Source organism: Onychostoma macrolepis, chromosome 02 (genome assembly GCF_012432095.1).
Source record: "Onychostoma macrolepis isolate SWU-2019 chromosome 02, ASM1243209v1, whole genome shotgun sequence".
Lineage (NCBI taxonomy): Eukaryota > Metazoa > Chordata > Actinopteri > Cypriniformes > Cyprinidae > Onychostoma > Onychostoma macrolepis.
The window spans coordinates 31,607,119-31,626,444 of record NC_081156.1 but is presented as its reverse complement, the minus strand read 5'-3'; the positions used below and the strand labels follow the sequence as shown (position 1 = coordinate 31,626,444).

The following is a 19,326-nucleotide window of genomic DNA, read 5'->3' as shown; positions in this document are numbered from 1 at the left end:
ATTTATTTGTTCATAAATACAGTACAAATTTTGATATTGTGAAATATTATTACAATTTAAAATTACTTTTCCATTTGAATATATTTTAAAATGCAATTTATTTACACAACTCTGCATTTATATTCCTCAATTCTACATTTATAAGTCACAATTCTGAATTGATATCCCTCAATTCTACATTTATATCTCACAATTCTGCATTTATATCCGTCAATTCTACATTTATATCAAAATTCTGCATTTATATCCGTCAATTCTACATTTATAACTCACAATTCTGCATTTATATCCCGCAATTCTACATTTATAACACAATTCTGCATTTATATCCGTCAATTCTACATTTATAACTCACAATTCTGCATTTATATCCCGCAATTCTACATTTATATCACAAAATTCTGCATTTATATCCCTCAATTCTACATTTATAACTCACAATTCTGCATTTATATCCCTCAATTCTACATTTATATCCCTCAATTCTACATTTATAAGTCACAATTCTGCATTTATATCCCTCAATTCTACATTTATATCAAAATTCTGCATTTATATCCGTCAATTCTACATTTATAACTCACAATTCTGCATTTATATCCTCAATTCTACATTTATATCCTCAATTCTACATTTATAAGTCACAATTCTGAATTGATATCCTCAATTCTACATTTATATCTCACAATTCTGCATTTATATCCTCAATTCTACATTTATATCAAAATTCTGCATTTATATCCGTCAATTCTACATTTATAACTCACAATTCTGCATTTATATCCGCAATTCTACATTTATAACTGACAATTCTGCATTTATATCCGTCAATTCTACATTTATAACTCACAATTCTGCATTTATATCCCGCAATTCTACATTTATAACTGACAATTCTGCATTTATATCCGTCAATTCTACATTTATATCTCAAAATTCTGCATTTATATCCCTCAATTCTACATTTATAACTCACAATTCTGCATTTATATCCCGCAATTCTACATTTATAACTGACAATTCTGCATTTATATCCCTCAATTCTACATTTATATCAAAATTCTGCATTTATATCCTCAATTCTACATTTATATCTCACAATTCTGCATTTATATCCCTCAATTCTACATTTATATCCCTCAATTCTACATTTATAACTCACAATTCTTCATTTATATCCCTTAATTCTACATGTATATCCCTCAATTCTACATTTATAACTCACAATTCTGCATTTATATCTCAAAATTCTGCATTTATATCCCTCAATTCTACATTTATATCTCAAAATTCTGCATTTATATCCCTCAATTCTACATTTATATCCCTCAATTTTACATTTATATCTCACAATTCTGCATTTATATCCCTCAATTCTACATTTATATCTCAAAATTCTGAATTTATATTCCGCAATTCTACATTTATATCTCACAATTCTGCATTTATATCTCAAAATTCTGTATTTATATCCTCAATTCTACATTTATAACTCACAATTCTGTATTTATATCCCTCAATTCAACATTTATCTCTCACAATTCTGCATTTATATCCGTCAATTCTACATTTATATCTCAAAATTCTGCATTTATATCCCTCAATTCTACATTTATATCTCAAAATTCTGAATTTATATCCGCAATTCTACATTTATATCTCAAAATTCTGCATTTATATCCCTAAATTCTACATTTATATCCTCAATTTTACATTTATATCTCACAATTCTGCATTTATATCCCTCAATTCTACATTTATATCCCTCAATTTTACATTTATATCTCACAATTCTGTATTTATATCCTCAATTCTACATTTATCTCTCACAATTCTGCATTTATATCCCTCAATTATACATTTATATCTCAAAATTCTGAATTTATATTCCGCAATTCTACATTTATATCTCACAATTCTGCATTTATACCTCAAAATTCTGAATTTATATCCCTCAATTCTACATTTAGAACTCACAATTCTGTATTTATATCCCTCAATTCAACATTTATCTCTCACAATTCTGCATTTATATCCGTCAATTCTACATTTATATCTCAAAATTCTGAATTTATATCCTGCAATTCTACATTTATATCTCACAATTCTGCATTTATATCCCTAAATTCTACATTTATATCCCTCAATTCTACATTTATATCCCTCAATTTTACATTTATATCTCACAATTCTGCATTTATATCCCTCGATTCTACATTTTATATCTCAAAACTCTACATTTATATTTTTCAATTCTGTTTATATCTTGCAATTCTGAATTTATAACTTGCAATCTTGCGTTTATATCTCACATATTTCTAAGTGTAATTTATTTCTGCGATGCAAAGCTGAATTACTCCAGTCCTCATTGTCACATGATCCTTCAGAAATCATTCTAATATGCTGATTTACTCCTCAAGAAACATTTCCTCTTATTATCACTGTTGAAAACACTTGTTCTGCTTAATATTTTGTGGAAACCGCAATACATCTTTTAGATTCCTTGATAAATAGAACGTTCAAAAGAATATAGAAATATTTCATAATTATAAATGTCACTTTTGATCAATTTAATGCATCCTTGCAGAATAAAAGTATTTATTTGTTTAAAAAATGAATTCTTATTGCCTTGTGAATTGCGTAATGTACTGTAGTTGTAATTACGTTAAATGAACAGAAATACTAAAAGTTACATTAATAATAACTGCTCGATTCATTTAATATGAAAATGAATGAAAGATCCTCAAGTCTTCCTCGTGTACTGTATGTGTGTCCGTGTGAATGCTCTCACACACGTGTTTGTAACTGTCCTGTTGCGTCTGTAATGACAGAGTCCCAGAATGCTCTGCAGCCAATTAGCCTGCCATAATTACCCAGACACCCATTGAGCTGTCAATCAGAGAGGAGCTGCACAGGAAGTCATCCCTCCCTCTGTTAGCGGAGGAAAGTCTCCGCTGAGCCCTCCCCAATTAAACCCACTCTCGCTCTAATATTAGACCCGGCTTCACCATATCTCTCTCTCTCTCTGTGTTTCTCTCATTTGCGCTCTCTTACGCTATGTTTCTGCATCGGCTCTCCTGACATCTTTCTTTCTCTGTTATTGTCTCTCCACCTCTTCTCACTCATAATTGCAGAGTGCTCAGCGCAGGCCAAAGTGCATTTGTTTCAACAGATGTTTTCAGAGAGCCACATACTGCACACAAACACTGTTGTCGCCTTTCTGTGGTTTGTGTTGACATGTAATTCTGAAAAAATACGCAAGGTAACTCTACTCAATCACACGCTTACTCTATGATCACATGCAGCCAGTTTTTATGATGGAAGCTTGTTTCTGTAATTGTGACTTTTTATCTCACAATTAAGACTTCTTTTCTTGCACCTTTGAGTTTATATCGCACAATTCAGCCAGAAAAAAAGTCAGAATTGCGAGAGATAAACTCAGAATTCAGATGTACTTTCTCACAATTCCAAGTCTACATCTCGCAATTTTGATTGTGACTTTTTATATCATAATTCTGCCTTTATTCTGAGTTTATATCTCGCAATTCTGCCTTTATATCCTGCTACGCTTACATCTCACAATTCTGAATTTATATCTTGCAAATCTGAGTTTATATCTTGCAATTCTGCATTTATATCCTACAATTCTGTTTATATCTTGCAATTCTGCATTTATATCTCACAAATCTGAGTTTATATCTTCCAATTCTGCATTTATATCCTACAATTCTGAGTTTATATCCCACAATTCTGCATTTGTATCACAAATTTGAGTTTATATCTCACAATTCTGAATGTTTTCTCAGAATTATGACAAAAAAGTCAGAATTGTGAGATATAAACTCAAAATTCTGACTTTTCTCTCAATTCTGCATTTATATCTTGCCGTTCAGAGTTTATATGAATTTATAAAATAGTCTGAATTGGGAGATATTTTATCCCAAGCTGGAACCAAGCTTCCCTATATGGGAATTTATCAGAAATGTGCAAAATATATCTGCTGGAACGAAATAAGGGGAAGTCAAAACTGCTTTCCTGTAGCTCAAATAGTAGAGCATGGCGCTAGCAACGCTAAGATCATGGGTTTGATTCCCAGGGAAAGCAAGAGCTGATAAAATGTAAAAACTGTAACTTGAATGCAATGTAAGTCGCTTTGGATAAAAGCGTCTGCTAAATGCATAAATGTAAATGTAAAACTGACCCCATTTCCTTGATCTAGTCATACTGTACACAACTAGTTGCATGTTATTGCAAAGTAAAAAAATCATAATTTTGCTGGTTTTTGGAACTGGTTTCTAGCTGGTCCAAGCTAGTTTATGTGAGCTGCTGGTATACTAACCTGGCTTAAATGATATTGATCAAGCTCACTGTAAAAAATAAGTGTAATTTTAACTGTAAAATTTTGTAAAAGCTCTACTGAAAAAAACTGTTAATATGTTAACAGTGAGTTCCTGTACTATATACAGGGGAAAACTGTAAAAGATCTAACCAGACAATTCATGTAATTTTACAGTAAAATGCTGTTAATTGTACAGTTTTTAGAAGTAAAAATAACAAATCAATTTATAATTTAGTCAAAAACTGTAAACTGATATTCCCAGAATTTCCTGCGTGACACTCCACATTTTAAAGTATTTTGTTTAAATAATCATGTTTTTTAATAGTTTTTGTTATCAGTTATGTACATTTGGGCTTTATGTTACATCTTCTGTTGTTTAATGAAAGTTTATTGCATTATTTAAGCATCATGTGTGTTACCATGATGGTGTTTTGTGTTTGCATGAATGACTCTGTGCACCTTCTATATATTAGTATATACTTCTGCTTGTGGCGAAGCTACCTGATTCTTCATGTATGTATGTTAAAGGTACAAAACAGGTTTTAATAGCAGTGTGTGTTGTTTAATTTAGTGGTTTACATTCAAATTTCCCTGTTTGTAAATTACAGTTTTATACTGTAAATGTGTTTACAGTTTTTCTGTATTTTTTACAAAATTATTCTGGCAACCACAGCTGCCAGAATTATTTTGTAAAAACTACAGATTTCTTTTTTACAGTGCTGGTTACTACTGGTAGACCACTTTGGACCAGCAACAAACCACTTACTATGTTTCAAAAACCAATAAATAACTTTACTCCATCACAAGCTTACTCCAGAATCATGTCACATCCCTTCTTATGGGAATTTATCAGAAACTATGAAAAATTTCTGATATTAGCTCCTCCTGGAAAAACCCAGCTAAAAAAAAAAAAAAAAAAAAATTGAGCCCATTTACAATACATGTTTCTGGTCACGCTACATCATTTTTATACCAGCCCCTGCTGGAAAATCCAGTTTAAGTCAACAGGAAGTGATAACAGACCCCATTTATTTTCTTAATGCATGTTTCTGGAACCTTTTGTGGAATGGAAATGTTCCATGGATGTTAATAGTTCTTAATGGAGCCATTCCAAAAAACAAAAACAACAACAACAGCCTGACCATTAGAAGGGAGGTCACCCACCTACACCAGTTTGGACCAGCTACCTTCAGGTGGTTTAAGCTAGATTCTTCCATGCTTGAGTGAATGTTACTGAATCTAGCTAATGTATACAAGACATACAAGTGTTAGAGAAATCACATTTATTGCTAAAAGTGGTTTTCACAGTGGATGGTGATGAGTTCAGCACTCCTCAGATCTTCACTGCCTTACCTCTGAGATGTTTTCTTGTACTTCCTCCTGTAACAAAACAAACACATGTTAAAACCTGCATTCAGCTATTGTGCACAATTATATTGGATTTTTTTCATAAATAACACTAAACACACACACACACACACACACAGTGTATTTAAACCCTGCTATTTCATGCTGAACACTCCACTGAGATCAAATGTTTATCAGTGGTGTAATGCATTTATTTCAACTGTAGCATAAAGATTAATATTTATTATTATTATTATTATAAGTTATATTATTTTGTCATACATTTTTCAGGTTGTTTTTATGGCCCCGCAAGTTGCAAAACATTTTTGCTTCCATTTTGGAATTTTTTTAAAAAAAGTTTTCCACATATAGCACATACAAACTCTTGCCCTTTCTGAATAAAATAAAACAAAGTAAAATAAAATAAAATATAGATTTGCTTAAAGTTCTTCACATATAACACATGCAGACATATGCACTCTCTGAAAATAAAGTAAAATCAAATAAAATAAAATGTTACTTAAAGTTCTTCACATATAGTACATGTAAACACATGCCCTTTTGGGAAAATAATACAAATTTAAATTAAATTAAAAAAAAAAAAAAAAAACTCTTACTGTATACCTGATTGATATCAAATCAAAATCTTTTTTTTCAGTTTTTGAGACATGGATCTATACAAATTTTGTTTCAAAAGGCATTAAGCCAACTTTTCATGCAGGCTGTTTAAAGCACTGCTTTTTTTATGGTGTGTCGCTGACAGCTCATATATGCCTCTAAAGCCCATTAACAACACAAGGACGGTGAAGCAATTAGTCAACGCACAGGAAAATTCAGAGCTGCCCAATCATTACTCATTCCTGCCATGAGCCACTATCACTGGTGCCTGAAATTACTCCTTAGAAAAGGAAACTCCTTCTTACTGTCCCCCTTTTCTTTCTAAAAAAAAGTCCCCAAACACAATTAGGAGTGCGGCTTCACACCACTGAAGTGTTGCATACACACAAACGCACATGCAGAACCATGTCCACGAATGCGCACATGCACACTCACGACAGCTGTGCGTGTTTGAGGCTTTCTTTGAGATTAAATGCTGATGCGGTCAGATTTACCCACTGCAGTAACCTTTAACATCCACATATACAGCTGCTTCTACATGCCCAAACACAGCAAAACAGCTTAACATCCTGTGAACTGGCCTGGCGTCCTGTGACCGGCAATAATCCAAACCCAGTGAAGGGACTAACACAATTTTGGCAAAAAGAGCTCTTGTTTTTGGCTCTCCCTTAGAGAGAACAACAAAGTTCTTAAAGGAATAGTTCATCCACAAATATTAAGATGTCTAATTGCTTGTGTGGAACACATCAAATGTGTGCATGTGCATATTCAAACTTCACTTTATGATGTCAGTGACGTCATAGGCACCACTTTTATGGAGCTTTTTGGTGTTTTTGGACCTTGACAGTCCCTGGTTACATTCTACTGTCTTTATAAAGACACAAACAGCTTGGATATTCTGTAAAATTCTCAATATTCTCTTTTTACGTTCCACAGAAGACATAAAACTACATGGATTTGAAAGTGAGTGTATATCTTTTAATTTTTAGTGAACTATTCTGACTCTGACTTCTGATGTATATTCAAGTGAAATATGACATTTAACAATAAAAATAAGGGAGAGTGACTTGATTTTATTCATAAGGAACTGACTGAAATTTTTTTTAAAAAGGACATATTTTAGAATTAGGACCATCAATAATTTATGCATTGAGATTTTCGTGCAACTAAGAAATAAAAATAATTAATTAAAAAAAATAAAAAAATAAATACTTTAATAATAATTACATTTTTTATTTGTTATTTTTTATTTATTTATTTATTTTTAATTAATTGTTTTTATATTTTATAATATTTTTATAGTATTTGCCCATCTAAACCTAGTACGAATAAAAAAAGATTTTTTAATTGTAATTATTTTATTATTCATGTGAATTATTATTTTCATACTATCCATCATGATAGTAAATAATAAATAATAATAACAATGTCCACGATAGTAAATATAATACATAAAAATTTATTTTTCCATTGCTAAATATTGGAGGTAAAGCTCAAATTTGGAAATCTAAATACTTAGTGTAACTTAAAGTCAACATAAAACCAATTTTACTTCTGTAATATGACTCTAATGTATGTTTAAGTGAAATAAAATATTTAACGAGGAAAATAAGATAGGAGAGACTCGAGAACTGATTGGATTATGAAAAGTCTGAGGGGAGGAGTTGAAAATGAAGGGCTCTTGTTGACGTCAACAGAAAAAGAAAGTCATTTCAGAGGTGGAGCAAGCTATTATGTTTGGATGAAAGATAAAGACAGACATTCTCTACTTTAGAATAACATGCACTACTGAATCATTTACAATAAGAACGATATAAATATATATATATATAAATAAATTTAAAAAGTAAGGTTCAATCTGATTTCATGTTGACTTTAACAGACTCACGACACACACAAAAACTCAGCATTAACAGAGGGAAGTTACTAGTCTACTGCCTGAATGGAGAGAATATGAGAGGAGACAAACAGCCCTCCCATCATTCATCTCTTTCCAGCTTCCATTCGCTTTTTTCTTTCTCCTTCTCTCACTCATCTTTTCTTCTTCACCCATAGTGAGGAAATTGCATTTCATTCACTGAGTTCTGGGACAATATAGAGACTTTCTCTCCAGCTGCCCAATAACAGCCAGAGAGAAAAACTGATTGACATTGAAGAAATGAGTTTGTCTGCAGATGATGGAGCTGTTTAATATAGATTTGAGAAGCATTTGAAACATATTAATAAAAAGTCACCAGCTCTCAGTGAAATGACCTCATTGTAGTGTGAATAAAATCACAATAAAAAACCTTTATTTGGAACAATTACTGTAATAATAATATTTGAATATAATAATAATATTTTGAATATTAAAGAATAATATTTGTGAATATTTGTTTTCTGCAAATATTTTGCATTTGCAATTGCATTCTTTGGTGCATCCATCCAGAATAGTTAAAAGTCATATTTCACACAAAAAAAAGAAAAAGAAAAAGACCATCAAGACTTTTAGCATGGGGACATGACAATTGAGAAAAAATATATATATAATCAAAAAGTAATCAATTTTAAAATTATTTTTTATTTAATTATTATTTTAATTAATTTATTTATTTTTGGTAATTTCTCAATTTGTTCATTCAAATCCAGAAGGTATCCAAAAATACTTTAATTATTTGAATTGTAATTATTTTATTAATAACCTGAAAAGTGGAATGACACTATACAACACTACAACTTAAATATATAATATAATATAATATAACTAAAAGATATAATATAATATAGTATAGCATAATATAATATGATATAAAATAATAGAATAGAATAGAATAGAATAGAATAGAATAGAATAGAATAGAATAGAATAGAATAGAATAGAATATAGAATATCATGGATATTATTATTTGTCCATCATGATATTTGTTGTACTGCCTTTAATTTATGTTGATTTAAACAAAAAAATTGTATTGCAGCAAGTAACTTTCAGTAACAAGAATCAACAATAAAAGCTTAATTGTCATTAAAAATAGTGCTAAAACAGGCTTTATGCTTTATTCTGATTATAATTTCTTATTTTTTCCTACTTATTTTGTGGTGAAAAGTGAGATTCAGGATGTTTGTCAACCTCTTAGATGAACACGCACACAGAAAACACAAGAAAACCTGTTGAAAAGCGGATACTCACAGTCCCCGCAGTCGGAGCCAGATTTTCTCGATCTGGTCGGGCTGTAAGTACTTGAGCGAGGTGCTTTCAAACTCCTCGATCTCTCTGGTGGGAGACTCCATGATGCCAAGACAGGAACAATAACTTAATCCCAGAGCCGGAGCAGAGGAGCGACAGATTCCCCTCTTCAGTTGAGCTGCGGTTGGGACGCTGCAGTCGTCATAGCCCTGTTCTCTCCTCCTGTCCCTTGTGCTCCACTCCAGTCTGAGCACAGGAGCGTGTGACGGTACTGCGGTACGATCTCTCACTCACTCTCTCTCTCTCTCTCACTCTCAGAGAAATACAGCACGGCTCTGATTAAGGCAGACTCCTGGTTTCATGAGTGTTGGTGGGAGGGGTTGCGTGTGACTGAAGCTTCCAGCAGTGATGCCATGATCAATAATGACAATAGGACAAATCACAAATGACATCTCTTTAATATCTCAATTGTTTCTCCTAGACAGCAATGGGATTAACGGAGAAAACAGAGGCTTTTGTTTGAGTCCCATAAGAAAAAAAACTATAATCTCCAGGGTTATTGTAGTTAACTAAAACTAAAACCATAAAAATACGTTTTTTGTTATTTAAAATGAAATAAACATTTTCGGAAATAAAATAAAATATATATAAAAAACATTTTATTTCTGCTAGGTACCACATTTCTATATTTCATTCACTTTAACTTGATGTAGTAAAACTAAAACATAAATGAATAAAAACTATGCAGACATTTACAAAAGAAAAAAAAAGATAAAAACTACTAAAACTTTCAAATTAAAATGAGAACTACAAATATTAAAATAATCGCATCTTAATGATACTAAAATAATACATATTTGTCTAGAATGTCTAACAACAAAGTTTTAAAATATGCTCAGATTTGCCAAGATGGCAATCAAGGTCAGAAATGTCAATATGAATTCAAATTTATATACTCTTTAAATTAACAATTTTCTCATAAATGCAACATAACTTACACCTTCACACTAAAGATTTTGGTTTGTTTGCCATCAGAGTTTGTTTCATTCACTGTAAAACTGAACAGTGAAATGAATTAAATGAAATGAGTTAATATCACTCAAATAATAATGAAAGTCAATTGGACTTAATTGAAATAAGTTCTGTAGACTCAAAAAGTCGTTGTAGTAAGGTGAACTTAAAATGATTGCGTTTTCTAATTCCCAGCATGCTTTGCATCAGACAACGAGGAAAATAAATGTAGGAATTAAGTGTTATTTTGTGAGTTTTTGCACAAGATCAACATAGAGAGACATAAGTTAGTACTTAATTGTTGTGTTATGTTAGGATTTACATATGTTTCTGTTATGTTGGTTTTGTAGTGTTACCGTAGTGGTGATGAGTAGAGCCTGTGGTTAGGTTGAGGATGGACAGCAACACTTTAGGACTATACAGGTGCATCTCAATAAATTAGAATGTTCATTTATTTCATTTATTTCTGTAATTCAACTCAAATTGTGAAACTCGTGTATTAAATAAATTCAATGCACACAAACTGAAGTAGTTTAAGTCTTTGGTTCTTTTAATTGTGATGATTTTGGCTCACATTTAACAAAAACCCACCAATTCACTATCTCAACAAATTAGAATACTTCATAAGACCAATAAAAAAAAAAAAAAACATTTTTAGTGAATTGTTGGCCTTCTGGAAAGTATGTTCATTTCAGTCCAGTTCTTCTTCTCCTTAGCCCAGGTGAGACGCCTCTGACATTGTCTGTGGTTCAGGAGTAGCTTAACAAGAGGAATACGACAACTGTAGCCAAATTCCTCGACACGTCTGTGTGTGGTGGCTCTTGATTCCTTGACCTCAGCCTCAGTCCATTCCTTGTGAAGTTCACCCAAATTCTTGAATCAATTTTGCTTGCCAATCCTCATAAGGCTGCGGTTCTCTCGGTTGGTTGTGCATCTTTTTCTTCCACACTTTTTCCTTCCACTCAACTTTCTGTTAACATGCTTGGATACAGCACTCTGTGAACTGCCAGCTTCTTTGGCAATGAATGTTTGTGGCTTACCCTCCTTGTGAAGGGTGTCAATGATTGTCTTCTGGACAACTGTCAGATCAGCAGTCTTCCCCATGATTGTGTAGCCTAGTGAACCAAACTGAGAGACCATTTTGAAGGCTCAGGAAACCTTTGCAGGTGTTTTGAGTTGATTAACTGATTGGCATGTCACCATATTCTAATTTGTTGAGATAGTGAATTGGTGGGTTTTTGTTAAATGTGAGCCAAAATCATCACAATTAAAAGAACCAAAGACTTAAACTACTTCAGTCTGTGTGCATTGAATTTATTTAATACACGAGTTTCACAATTTGAGTTGAATTACGGAAATAAATGAAATAAATGAACATTCTAATTTATTGAGATGCACCTGTATATACTGCATGTTGTTTGTCTTTTAAAATGCAAGTGTTGTGAGTCTTTTAGATAACTACATTAGCATGTGCCAGTGTCCTGTAGCTAATTGGCACTTAACTATAAAGATCTGAATGAATGTGTTGTTAATGGAAGCAAATTGTATATAATTATCATCAGAGGTGGGTAGTAACGAGTTACATTTACTTCGTTACATTTACTTGAGTAAATTTTTTGGGTAACTAATACTTTTAGAGTATATTTAAAAATGGGTACTTTTACTCTTACTCAAGTACATTTTTAGTGAAAAAACAGTACTTTTACTTCATTACTGTGGGCTACGCTCCTCTCGTTACCTTATCTTATGCAGTACAAGTTAAAAATCCTTCAATTTATTCCAAGCGCACCGTCTACTTTTTTTTCTGGACAATGAGCGATGCCCGTTCGCGAATGATTCATTCTTTTGAGTCAATTCTGTTCGAAGGCTTGATCAAACCAGTTGGCAGACCAGTGAATCGGTTCGCGAATCAGTTTGAATGATTCGTTCAGTTCCCTGCCGCACGCACTGAGTCGTCTGAAGCGGTTCTCACTCAGAGTTGTAGAAGAGCGTTGAAGACGTGGCTTTGGATCTACAGTCAGTTGAAAGCAAAGGCTATGGTTTGCTAGCTATGAAGATCTTTATTAGATGAACACCGCGTGTGCTGTCGGTTCCACAGGTATAGATTCGATTACAGTACACGATACCACTATGACATTACCAGTTTGTACATGTACCTTACACATTAAATACAATGTATAATTTATTCATTAAATAAGCTGTCACAGAGTATGAAATAAACACCGGATAACCCGCGTAAGTTCCAGGAGGAATGCCTTGCCTGAAGACAATTAATATTGATATTTTCACAATATTTACGATTGCAGAAATAAAGGCTACATTTGTTTACATTTCGCAGAACAGACGGAAGAAGATCCGTCAATGTGCATTTTTTCCGTTATGTTCAGATGTTCTGTAGCGGTCATGTGAGGAGTTTTCACTCTTCTCCGTGTCAGAGGTTATATACATATATACATTTATTATACATAATTAATATACTTTAAAATAATTGTATTTAATTCAGTGATGCAAATCTGAATTTTTATCAGCTGTTACTCCAGTTTTCAGAGTCATATGATCCTTCAGAAATCATTCAAATATATTGATTTATTACCAGTGTTGTTGAAAAAAACAAAAACAAAAAAACAGCATATGCTGGTTAGGTATGTTTTGAAGCTGGGATGCTGGTTTATGCTGATCATGTGCTGGTCTTGAGCTGGTCGGACCATCTTAGGACCAGCACATGACCAGCTTAAACCAGCTTAAATCAGCTCAAACCAGCATCCCATGCTTCAAAACATACCATACCAGCATATGCTGGTTTTATTCAACAGGGAACAGTTTTGCTGCTTAATATTTTTTGGAACCTGTGACATTTTGTTCAGGGTTCTTTTATGAATAGAAAGCTAAAAAAGAACAGCATTGATAATAAATCAGGCTGATAAATATTCTGATTTGCATCACTGAAATAAATTACATTAAAAAAAACATTAAAAGTATTTTGAACGGCAGTGTATGTGTGTGTATATATATATATATGTATGTATATGTGTGTGTGTGTATATGTATGTATGCATGTATGTATATAACATTTTATCTAAATATCTATATATCTAAATAAAAGTATACTATATGCAGTATATGATCCAAAGTAACTAGTAACTAACTACTTGAGTAGTTTTTTATCCGATACTTTTTACTCTTACTCAAGTAACTATTCAGACTATTACTTTTACTTTTACTTGAGTAAATATTTCTTCAAGTACTTTTACTTTTACTTGAGTACAGTTTTTGGGTACTCTACCCACCTCTGATTATCATTGTGATGAGTGGGGTGGGATCATGGAAATGAGGCTTGGCTTGGCTCCCATTGCTCTTAGCCCAGCCCCACTTGTCATAAAAATTAAGCTCTACTAACTTAAAAAAATTTAGTTTATTTACTCAAATGTTTTGAGGCAATCAGTTTCCTCAAATGTTTTGAGTATTCTTAACTTATCAGGTTTTACAGTGTTGATTGGTGTTAAAAGTCATTGTTCTTGCATTAAAAAAAAACAAAAACAGAAAACACATCTTAGAAATGTGGCGCTTGTGGTGTGAGATGCTAAAAAAACAATAACAGTAAGACATGTTCAGCATGTTTCCTTCAAAACCCCCAGTAATCTCACATGCATCTCCTCTAAAGTGCCAAATGATGTATTAAAATGTGCTCAAATTTTCTCAGATACCAAAGGCTGCATTCAATTGTTGACAGTAAAAACTTTTATAATGTTACAAAATATTAATTCCAAATAAATGCTGTTCCTTTCAGGATATTACTCAGTATTTCCCAAATTCTACCAAGACTGAATGATATGAGACACCATCCACTATTCACATTAATTTACACTCTAAGAAATTACCTCATTTGTTTCTAGTTTTAGATTTTAAGAAGAACATCTGCTTAACATTTTGAAAAAAAAAAATTCAGAGACAAACTTACTTAATTGCAACATAATTGAGAACTTCACACTACAGCCTTCAGTTTATTTGCTATCAAAGTTTGGTTCATTTAATTGGTGTGAGAATTATAGTTTTTGATTTAAAAAAATAAGCAAATACAAAAGAATTGACATGCAAAGATGCATTTTTAAAAAACTGAAATGAATAGTTCACCCAAAAATGATTTTTTTTTTTTTTTAGTCATTTAATCACCCTCATGTTGTTCCAAACCAGTACAAGTGTCTTTCTTATGTTTAACACAAAAGAAGATATTTTGAAGAACCAAACATTTGTTGGCCCCCATTGACTTAAGAAATACTGTGAAAGAAATACTGTGAAAGTCAATGGGGACCATCAACTGTTTGATTACCATCATTCTTCAAAATATCTCATTTTATGTTCAACATAAGAAAGAAACTCATTCGGGTTTGAAATGACATGAGGGTGAGTAAATGATGAAGGTGAACTATACCTTTAAAGCATCCTACAAATTACAACTGTACAACTCACACCATACAAGACATTGCAATGGTCAAATATGTTCATCTAGCTTGCTGACTTGAAAATTATAAAAAAAAAAACAATTAGTAAGCAATTAACAATCATGCAAACTGATGTGAAAACACACCCTAGGCTATGAAATAATCGCTTTGCAATAAAATTGAGTTGTCTTAAGGGAATAGATGCAATGACAGAGGAGGTGAGGAGGAGGAAAAGGAGAAATAGAACAGAGTTAAAGACACAAACTGTGACTAGAGAGATGAAGAGGCCAATCAGCCTGCAGCTGAAGAGCGGAGTGAGATTACATGCCTGTGAGATGAATGAGGATCCCTGCTGTCAGATCCACATTAACACAAACATTCACACACTCTGAACGCGCTGCTCTGTTCTCTGCTTCCATTTACTAAATGACCCAGTGATTGCGCACTCTTTCTTTCAGGACTCGCAGATGATAAACAGATTCGTCTTGACGATCAGGAGAGAGAACAAATTCATGAATTCTAGAGAATAAAAGAGCTGGGTCCATGAGTGGGCATTATCAATTTATTTATTTATTATGGAGCTGAGCATTATCAAAGTTTAACATCTCAATTGGCTCTCCAAAAGAGAAATGAGATTAAATGGAGAACAAACAGAGACAAGTTTCTCGCTTCTTATATCTAAACTCATGGTTGTCTACATCACTGTTCAAAAGTTTGGTGGCAGTATTTATTTATTTATTTTTGAAAGAAATTTATATTTTTATTCAGCAATGACGCATTAAATTGATCAGAAGTGGCAGTAACAAAATTTATAATGTTAGAAAAGATTTCTATATAAATGCTTTTCTTTTGAACTTTCTATCATAGAATCCTGCAAAAAAAAAATATCATGCTTTCCACAAAAATAATAAGCAGCACAACTGCTGTCAACATTGATAATAATAATAAAAATATATATTTCTTGAACAGCAAATCAGCATATTAGAATGATGATGATGATGATGATGATGATTTTATGATGAATTTTTTTGTAACAATTTTCTAAAGAAATATCATATTTTATCTATTGAGAGAATACATACTAATCTCACACATACATTTTGTGCATATTTTTCAGTTGGCTTGAAATTGCCAGTTTCCCTTAAATTGCAGTGTCCATTTTTTAACTTGAATTCAAAGTAATAAACAAAAAAATGCAAAAGCTAAGATTATCTATATTAAATTTGCTTCTACAATCTAAATGCCTTACATTTGCCTTACTTTCAAATAAGAAAATATTTAATTTTACATATGTCCACACAAATTCTGTCAACTACTTACAAACCAACATCTATCACAAAAAATAAATAAATAAATAAATAAATTCTATATTTGATCTCCAGTGACCTATTGTCAACAAGTTGCCAGTCAACTATGTTGGGTATTTTTATGGTTTTCAATATTTTTATGATTTTAATTCAAATTAATATTAACATTTGAGGTTAATCAAATAACATTTGGTTGGCTACAAGGCCTGCCATTGAAATTATGAGTCAAAGTGGCAAAATTGTCGACTATGTTACCTGCTAAGAACATGAAAAATGATAAGAATATACATGGAGTTCATTGCTTCCCAACAGTTTAGTTCAATGTTTATTTCAAAAGCATACAATGCACTATAAATACTGTTTTTATTAGCATATTCGTCTGAATAAAAACACTGACGCCACGCTGTGGTTTGCTTATGTTACCTTACACTTCTCTCGTCGAAAATCAATTGATTAAGTTTATCCTTCCTTTTGTTTCTTGTGCTTTTGTATTTTTCCATCTGCTTCACACAATGGGGCCATTATATAATGGAGTTTCCTGAACACCCCGAAAATCCAATAAGGCTGAAAGCTGGGCTGACCAGCCTGAGACTAATGCAGAGATCTAATTCCTCACGCTGGAAATGTTTTTTTCTCTAGGGAGACATTCAGGGACAGCTGTTATTGAAAGCCGAGACACAGCAGCAGGTTAGTGCCGCAGATTTCGCAAAACATGCTGGTTTGTTTTGCATGTTTTGATTTATTCGAGATAAATCAGCCATGCAACACTGAAGAAGTGTACATTCAATTTAACTGTAATATTCAGGATATAAATCTCAATACCAAAAGTGTATCGGTTTATTAAAAGTAATTGTTGTATATAAATGTTATGTGCAAAAAGATCTAGAACTATACGTTAGCATTTCCATTCATCTCAAAGGCACACTTTAAGCTCACTTTGAGTACTAAATGCCAAGTGACTAATCATCGCAGGAAAAAATGCATGACAACATTGATTGGTTGATGGAAATGCCTGGCTATCCTGATGTGTGCAGGCAGGGAAAAGTCTATTTCACACTTTTAAAAGCCCTCAAAAACCTGTCAATGGTAAAACTTTACAATATAATGAAATACTCACTTTATATATTGTTTGCAAAATAATTTTGCCAGAATACAGAGTTTTTTGAATGGACGTCAAAAGAAAAAAAATCGCTATTTGCCACCACAATGGCGGAGTTTAACACTTGAATAATTAAATTCCATTATTATAGTAGACATATATGACCATTAGCAGTGAGAGAAAAAATATAAAATTATTAGTAGTACTAATAAAAAAAAATAATAGCACTAAAATGTATAACCACATAAATAAACAAGTAAAATGAAAAGAAAAAATAAATTAAATAAGTAAATAACAAGCAAAATATAAATAAATATGCAAATAAAAATAAAATAAATTGATAAAATTAGTAAATAAGTAAATATGTACCTAAATTAGCAAATGAAGTAAATTTACTTAAATAAGTGAAAAATACATGAAATAAAATACGTGTACATAAATACATATGCACACATAAATAAATAAATAAATATTTACTTACATAAATAAAAAACCAAGTACACATAGTAAATACATACATACATACACACTAAATAAACACATAAATAAGTGCACATGCATGCCTAACTAAACAAGTAAATATTTTCTTGCATAAATAAGTAAACTAAATAAATACATACGTGTATAAACAACTACATACGTGCATACCTAACTAAATAAATGTCAATAAAATATAGAAAAAATATAAATAAAATATTTATTTAAATATGTACATATGTATACATGAACAACTATGCATACAGTACCTAACTGACTAAATAACTAAATATTTACTTAAATACATTTTTTTTTGTTTTTTTAAATCATACGTACACACATCACTACATACATACCTAAAAAAACTATAAAACAAATAAGTGGGCAGTTCCTCAAAGTGATTACTATCACACTACACTGGCGTTTCAGACACACACAAACACCATATAACAGATTTAGTCTGGAAACTTGTCTTGGGTGCAGGGAGAGAAACACTAATATTTCAGTCAGGGTGCAGTAAAAATCACTATCTACTACCTTTATATAAAAAATGTACCTCTCATCCTTTATTAAAAACAAGTATCATTTAAATATTCCTGTCTGTTTATCCAGCTCTACTTATGCCTCCCTCCCTGCAGTCCATTCCTGATGATGATGATGATGATGGTGATGAGGAGGAGGAGGATGACTCAGGCCTTTCAATTACCTGATGCAGGAGGCAGGAGATAATGCCAGGCCAAAGTCTCAAAGACACACCAGCGGCGGGCCGCTTTCATCTATGGCGATCTCTCGCGAGCGCTTCCCTCCGTCTACTCTGAGCTCTTCAAAGGTCTTGTTTGAAGGTGCTCTTTCTGCTGTCTATACTCTACTCTTCTTTTCTTTTAAGTGAGGTTTATATCGAGTGTGTGTCAGGAGGCTGAGAGCTTCTAAACGTGAATGACGTCACCTCCTGTGACCCATCACATCATCACTAGACACATCAAACTTGACCAGCGGCATCTCAAAACACTAGAAATCTGACCAGCTTGGCTCATGAATATTAATTAGCTGATGTAATGCTCACTCAGTAGTCCTTGCTAAAAGGCACTCCTCACAGTGTGAAGGTTTATTCAGTTTACTGACTATTTTCAGTCAGCATTGTTTTGTGACTGAAAACTTTTATTTTCTCCTTGTGCAGTGGCAAGATTTTTTTTTCTTAAATTAACACTTTTACTCAGCATGAATGCATTGGTAACACTTTACAATAAGGTGTCATTTGTTAACATTAACAACAATGAACAATGCATTTATTACTCTATTTATTAATCTTTGTTAATGTTAGTTAATGAAAATACAGTTGTTCATTGTTTATTCATGTTAGTGCATTAACTAATGTTAACAAACACAACTTGTGATTTTAATAATGCATTAGTAAATGCTGAAATGAACATTAACTAAGATTAATAAATGCTGTAGAAGTTTTGTTCATTCTTAGTTCAAGTTTACTAATGTTGTTAACTAATGTTAACTAATGAACCTTATTTTA

The 19,326-nt window shown here is 32.1% G+C and overlaps 1 protein-coding gene across 7 annotated transcripts in view; it reads right to left on the bottom strand.

Moving 5' to 3' along the window:
- The window catches only part of pde1cb (phosphodiesterase 1C, calmodulin-dependent b), an 87,717-nt gene that overhangs the window by 44,685 nt on the left and 23,706 nt on the right, over nt 1-19,326 (bottom strand). Inside the window, exons 1-2 of one of the 7 annotated variants that reach the window (XR_009267510.1) lie at nt 9,472-9,707; nt 5,693-5,719 (exon numbers count right to left, since the gene is read on the bottom strand). The exons of the other annotated variants lie outside the window; for them this stretch is intronic. The gene's annotated coding sequence lies outside the window, so the exon portion shown is untranslated. Of the gene's footprint in view, nt 1-5,692; nt 5,720-9,471; nt 9,708-19,326 lie in introns of those variants that run through there. 7 annotated transcript variants of the gene reach the window in all.